The following is a 7,701-nucleotide window of genomic DNA, read 5'->3' as shown; positions in this document are numbered from 1 at the left end:
CCCCAAAAAATGTTTTTTCCTATGAATGAAGTTGCACGAAAATGTGTGTCTTTTTCTACGAATTACGATACCACACAAAAACCTGACAAATGCAGTTTTTTACTCCAATCTGGCAACCCTCAGAATAGTAGACATAAGTCTACTATTATATTATAAGTATTTCGGTGACAACCTGGTTGATTAACAATATTGGGTTGTTAACACATTTGTATTTTTATATGAATAAATATGGGACACAAAAAAAGGCAGTGTAGAACACAATTTTCCACAATGCATTGCTCCCAAAACTTTCGAAAGGCTGTTCCGAAGATTGTCCGCCCAAAAATTTATTTTTCTATGAATTAAGTCGCACAAAATGTATTTTCACATTAATTGCGCCACACAAAAATGCACWAAAACACACAAAATCTGCTGAAATACTTTTAGTACATATTTGCACTAATTTAGTGTGAGATTGTGTTGGATATAAACACATAGACACAGCATTCCCCTAACAGGAACAGTGGCCTTACCAACCATGAAGGGACACTGTCATTAATCACGGTGACCTTGTTTGTAGGATGGTGTGGCTATGAGCAAGACCTGGTCAGGTAGTTTATACATGGAATGTAACACAGTAATGGAAATATTGATACTATTTCCATGTAGATACCACACCCAATCTTATGAGTCTGACCTTGCGTTTGTTGGTTGTTCAAAATGTTCAAAATGTGCACTTATAAATCATAAACATTTTAATCAAAATACAGCTGTAGACAGAAGTCAAAGATCAAACATCAAACATACAACTGATGTCTGTCCTGAGTTCTGCAAAATAGGAAAAGTCCAAGTTGCTTTTAATATGCTTGCAGTCAACCCCTAGTGATGTAACTGCCTATGTCAAAACCTTCTACTCATGAGACCAAGACCATGCATATACAGTTTTACAAACTTGCAGGAGAGACAATAGTTCCAGTGTTTTCTAAGGACTCAGCAATAATCTTCCACTCTCCTAGTTGCTCTATAGTGGTATGTCTGACTAGTCTCTTATCTCTTTCACTCCCCTGCAGGGTTCTGTGTCTATGAATCTCTTTTAGCGTTGAGGCGCTTTCTCACAGACACCCTGTTTTGACTGCAATAACTCACACATCTCTCAGACCATTTCTTATAAGAAGCAAAGACTATAAATGAACTGGGGAACAATATTAAACCTTATAATGAATATGTATATTGCTAATCTGTAGTCCAGGACCCTATAAATGTAGTGGGGGAGGAGTCTTATAGCCCTTCCCCTTCTATTAATACAACATAAGCATAATCAATTATTATAATACATCAAACATGTGGTGCAGCCCCTATCATGACCCCAAGTTGACCCCATCATGTTCTTGGAAGACCCCTTTGCAATCACGTCACAAAATTTGTGTGTGATGGTTTTAGAACAACAGTAGTTTAATGTTAAAGTATAGTGCAAGATCCTTTAATTGCCATGAAGGCACCGCTATGGCAGCCATGGATGATCGCACCCATAATTTTATTTTATTTTTTACATATAATCATATTTAGTTGTTTTTTACCGGTCCAATGTCACTGATTTTATCTTAATACCAAATCATTTCTGGGTAACAATTAAGTACCTTATAGTTTCTTAGCAAAGAGTGATTTCCCAAGCAACAATGTTGCTAGGACTGACTGTTAGTGGTCTGAGTGGGGAGGGGAAAACTAAATTGGTGATGTCACCAGGTAGGCCAAAACGTCATACCACCAAAACAGGCTGAAATATCAGGCAGTCCTTTCAAACATCTAACACTAAAAGGGTATTATCATTTTCACAATTTTACAGTATTAGTCCAACCTCATAGGGTGGATATATAWACACGTATATATAACTATCACAGGAAATCACGTTTTCGACTGCGCTGGGCCATCAAGTATTTTCGTATTGCAATGTTTATCAGCTTTTTGATTGCTTTTTCAGAATCCGTGAATAATAATTGAATTTTAAGTTCGACTGTGCCAGTTTCTTGGCTTACTTGGTAGCTTGGAGACTTTTGATTTTAATGGACTAGAATGCCACAACACTGGCTTGGAGAGAAGCAGAAGAAGTGAGAGGACTGCATGAGGAGATGGCTGGGACTAGTGGATAAGCTACTCTGACTGCTAATGCTATTCTTCCAGCATCTTTATGGCAGCATAATAGCATCACCCAAGTGGGAGTTACATAGAGTTAGTGGAGAGGAGTGGCTAAGCTAAGCTAACTATCACCAGGCCAGAGCACAGAGGACATGAGGGGACAGCATGGTGCTCTGCTGARGCTACGGACACTGACAGTCTTTCTATTCTGACCGGCTCCCTCCTCTGTTCATAGTATCATCAGACCATCAATGCTGCTTCCCTGATCATTCATCATCTCTTCCAGTTCCATTACTCACAATTTATAGATTTGTTGATGTTTTTTGTTTGTGCTTCTATAAGCAATTCTGTTTTTAGCTGCTATGTATTGAAATAAAATATATAATCTAAACTAGGGCAACAGCTAGCCTAGTGGTTAGGAGCAACCAAAATGTTGCTGGTTTGAATCCCCGAACTGACTAAGTGAAAAATGTGTCTGTACCTCAATGCATTTAACCCTAATTGCTCGTGTAAATCACTCAGGATAAGAGCATCTGCTAAATGACTCAAATTTAAAAAGCAACAATACAATACAGATACAATTGCTGTAGCTGCAGATGAGATCCATCATCATAACACCATATCATTGTTTAAAAAGCTGTTGCAGTTATACACAATTAAACCATGATTCAATAAAATATGTGTTTAACAAAAAAAAATTTTTTTACAATGTATTATTGTGTGTGTGTGTGCGCGCGTGTGATTTTGTTTGTATGTGTGTATGTGTGTGCGCATGTGTGTGTATAATCCACGTTCACAGGTTTCTCCTGCTCCTCCTCTAATGGTGTGTCCTTCCATCTCCCTCAAGGACCTGTAACATATCACCACACAACATGTTTTTTAGAGGTTTACTTTAAATAGGTACAGCATACTTTGATATCAGAGCATTAGTTCCATAAGTTTAATACAGGTGTAGGATCTTAATTTGATCACACTGTATTAAAGAGGATTCTAGAATTCTAGACTTGATTTTGCCTAACTACCAATGTATCAAGCCCTGCAAAAATGTCCATTAGTTATTATACACACAATAGTTCAGATTTCCTTTTGCTGCAGGATTRCTTTCCTTATGTGAGAAACTGGTCAAATTAAGATCCTACACCTGTACAACTGTCAATAGCATTTGACAGGTTTTTTTGGGATGCTGTCAATAGCATTTGACAGCATCCAGTACAACCCCCTKWMAGGGGGTTGTACTGGACTGCCGAGGCGCAGTGGTGGTCCCGGGCTGGGGACACGCACCTCAGGGCGAGTGCGAGGAGCAGGAACAGGGCGTACTGGACTGCCGAGGCGCACTGGAGGCCTGGTGCGTGGTGCCTGCACTGGTGGTACCGGGCTGGGGACACGTACCTCTGAGCGAGTGCGGGAGGAGGAACAGGGCGTACTGGACTGCCGAGGCGCACTATAGGCCTGGTGCGTGGTGCCGGCACTGGTGGTACCGGGCTGGGGACACGCACCTCAGGGCGAGTGCGAGGAGCAGGAACAGGGCGTACTGGACCCTGGAGGCGCACTGGAGGCCTGGTGCGTGGTGCCGGCACTGGTGGTACCGGGCTGGGGACACGTACCTCAGGGCGAGTGCGAGGAGCAGGAACAGGAACAGGACACACCGGGTTGTGAAGGTACACTGGAGACCTGGTGTGTATAGCCGGCATCAATTGTTCCGGAACTTTAACACATGTTTCAGGATGAGTACGAGGAACTGACACAGGTGGCATCGGACAGCTAACACGCTCCTCAGAGCGAATGCTGTGCATACTACACCAAACCAACAGCTCTCTCTCTTCACTCTCCTCCAATTTCATCAACAACTCCTCGAATGTCTCATAATCTCCCCTCCATTCACTCTCCTCCAATCTGTCCAATAACTCCTCGACCATCTCAGACTCACCCCTCAACTTCGCCGACTGCTCTTCGCCGACCGCTCCTGTGGCCTACCTCCCGACGTCGTTGCTGTCCTCTCTTACTTCGCCGTTCCTCCTGCATTGTTTCCACCCGCCTCCATGGTAGACGATCCTCTCCTGCCAAAAAAAACACCCCTAGATATACAAAACCCCATAGATATACAAAAACCCTAGACAGGACAAAAACACATAGACAATACAAAAAMTAAACCAACCACCCTCGTCACACCCTGACCTAACCAAAATAATAAAGAAAACAAAGATAACTAAGGTCAGGGCGTGACAATCCAGAATAATAAACAGAATAATATCCAGAATAATAAACAGAATAATATCCAGAATGATAAACAGAATAATATCCAGGAATAATAAACAGAATAAATATCCAGAATAAATATCCAGAATAATAAACAGAATAATATCCAAGAATAATAAAAGATAATATTCCAGAAAAAAAACAAATAATATCCAGAATAATAAACAGAAATAATATCCAGAATAGAAATATCCAGAAAATAAACAGAATAAATATCCAGAAATAAAATAAACAGAATAATATCCAGAATGATATAACAGAATAATATCCAGAATAATATAACAAATAATAAATCACAGATTGATATAAACAGAATAAATCCAGCACATAATAAACAGAATAATATCCAGAATAATATCCAGAATAATAAATAGAATAATATCCAGAATAATATCCAGAATAATAAACAGAATAATATCCAGAATAATGTACAGCTATTCTGGTGTAGAGTCTGGTCTGTGTCTGTACCAGTAAAACCTCCATCCAGAATACTCTACAGTACAGATCAGTGTCACACTGTCTCCTGTGAACACGTCCTCTTTGTCAGAACTCAGTGTAGCTGTCGGACGACTATCTGTTGGAATCAAGAAACGTGTTTGATGCATCTGGAAAACATGGATCTGATCTGCTGCATGATATGTCCTCTTGATGGGTAACTGATCATAAATCCAGTGAGGCAGAATAGTCTACAGACACACAGAAAATGTCTACATGATTGACTCAGAAACAACAGTGTCTATCTTTCTGCATGACAAGAGAGAGAACAGAACAAAGTAATTTACCTTTTACAGTGAGAGTAATAGCATTACTTGGTTGTGAAGATGTGGGTCTAGACACTCTGTTCCCTTCACACCAGTACTGACCCTGGTCAGACTCATCAGCTCTACTGATGTGAGAGACTCCAATGTTACTGTAACCAGACTGGGACACTACATTATCATTCCTGTCTTTGTACCACTGATAGTTMCAGATACTGTCAGACCCTACTGAACACGTCAGAGTAACTGTCTCTCCAGGGAACACAGGGTTGGGTTTTACAGTCAGTGTAGCTTTGTGCAGAGTGGTGAAAATAGAGCACAAAACATCTTGATACCTACGTGGTAATTCAGCTGATGCTGAAACGTTGTGATAAAAAGTATATTTTACATATGGTTATGTTGACTCCATACAGTTAGAATTTACAGTGTATATATCTGTATTTAGATTAACCCTCATTGGCTCTGAATTTACATAGTCCAGATTGAAGACAAACAATGAGCTCACCAGTGATGATGATGGGGAGAGCTGAGCTGTGATATGACTTCTGGGGCCGACCTCTTCTCATCCCAACACACTGGTACTGACCAGCCTGGTCAGGGAGAGAGATGGTGATGGTTTTTCTAGTCTGACTGGGAAGCTCTTTATTGTATCTGAACCAGCGGTACGTCCAGTCTGTGTAGTCTGATATGTCACGCTGCAGAGTGACTGTCTCTCCAGGGTAGAGGAGACCCTGTGGAGTGACTATCTTCACTGAGGCCGTGGGCAGAGCTGTGGAAACAGTTATATGAAGACAAATGCAGTCAGAGCACCAATCTTTCAAAAGTATGATCTGACTTCAGTAGGTAATATTGTCACTTTTATTTGGGATTTACATACAGACCAGCAAACCCTCTAAACTGCGCACATGCGGACCAGGGGAACTGCCACACAGACAATGTCCCCTCTAAGCTGCGCGCACATGCGGACCAGGGGAACTGCCACACCRACAATGTCCCCTCTAAGCTGCACGCACATGCGGACCAGGGGAACTGCCACACCAACAATGTCCCCTCTAAGCTGCGCGCACATGCGGACCAGGGGAACTGCCACACCAACAATGTCCCCTCTAAGCTGCGCGCACATGCGGACCAGGGGAACTGCCACACCGGCAATGTCCCCTCTAAGCTGCGYGCACATGCGGACCAGGGGAACTGCCATGTGCAGATGAAATATCAACTAGATTGAACTTCACAGTTTTCTCCTTTAGGTAACACTAYCAACGTTGCGCGCTACAGTGGGAATTGTGATCGAATCAACACAATATTAGCCACTTTCAATATAACATATCAAAACAAAACAATCTATGCAAGACTTAGTATGCAAAACTAACCGTGTTAGAGATGTTCCTGTAGGCAGAGGACAGTACTCTACACAGACCACATAACCAATCAGAGCTGCAATAGGCATATTATGCAAATAGCCATTGCCATATGGATCTGAGCCATTCACTTTGAACTGGACTGTATGAGAGGTCGCAAGTAGATGAGCTTGTTTTGAGCTCAAGGTGAAAGCGACATGTGGCAATGTGTGCACATCTGTTCATATTCTTTGMTGGTTAGTGAGTTATTAGCCCAGTTATAACTCATTTCTAGTCAACAATGGGGGAGTGGTGGCTTCCTACAAGAGCACAACATGTGTACATTTCTAGCCCTCTTTGAAAAAGGAGTCAGGTAAAGAGCTATTTTTATCTTAAAGGGGCAGTGTTGTATTTTGAGACGGCCTTGAATAAGTTAAGTAGCCAATAGGCAGAGCGCAGCATAATTTGTCTGATTTACTAATAATGGTAATGGTATATTAACTAATGACATTTTGAGAGAGAGAGAGAGGTGTTGTGCGGATGTGGGTGGGTTTCTTGATTAATAGATCCATTGAATATACACCATCAACAATACATCCATTATTCATTTGTTTAGGCAGGTCTTAAGTAAACTTATAAGACTAATAAAAATGTATTGTAAAACCAATAGAATGACATATTTAGAGTTGAATTATGTTAGGTCCAAACTTCATTATTTTGTTCATTAAGCATTCAAGACACACCTACCCYGATCACAGTCAACACACATATATTTGGTAATAAGATTTTAATGGAATACAACAGAATAAAACAAATAATATTTTTTCCCACACAAYTTGCGTCACGGGAACATATGGAACCTCTGTCATATAAAAAAGTGCTATTTTGCAATCATGCTAAATGTTTCTGATCAGTGATAGATGATCAACCGAATAGATGAGCTATACCACCTTCCCTTATTTCCCCAGCCAGACACCAGATGAACTAAATAGCCTACAGATGGARAATCAGTGAAACAAAATCCCATTGATAAAGACAAGTCAGTGAAGTCACAGGCTTTAGGTCAGGAGTAGGACTAGTCTACACATGTTAAACTACATAACATGCTGGCTAAAGTTTCTAATAAATGAGCCAACTAGACAACATGATCATAGGCAGCACTCACATCAACTTAGCTAACATTTCCACAGCCTAACTGTAGCCTAACCAATATCCAAATGGAGATTCAGTAAAAACTC

At 40.9% G+C, this 7,701-nt stretch overlaps 1 long non-coding RNA gene across 1 annotated transcript; it reads right to left on the bottom strand.

Annotated features, from left to right (window-relative positions):
- Positions 1-407: 407 nt before the first annotated feature.
- Positions 408-4,380, bottom strand: LOC139023844 (uncharacterized). Its single transcript, XR_011475029.1, has 2 exons — positions 3,394-4,380; positions 408-2,962 (listed from the first exon to the last, which is right to left on the bottom strand). It is a non-coding gene; the product is annotated as an uncharacterized lncRNA (long non-coding RNA).
- Between the last annotated feature and the right edge of the window lie 3,321 nt (positions 4,381-7,701).

The sequence above is a fragment of the Salvelinus sp. IW2-2015 genome, linkage group LG37 (assembly GCF_002910315.2).
Source record: "Salvelinus sp. IW2-2015 linkage group LG37, ASM291031v2, whole genome shotgun sequence".
NCBI classification, from domain to species: domain Eukaryota; kingdom Metazoa; phylum Chordata; class Actinopteri; order Salmoniformes; family Salmonidae; genus Salvelinus; species Salvelinus sp. IW2-2015.
Note: the sequence above shows the minus strand (reverse complement) of the source record. Positions and strands in the feature narration are given on the sequence as shown.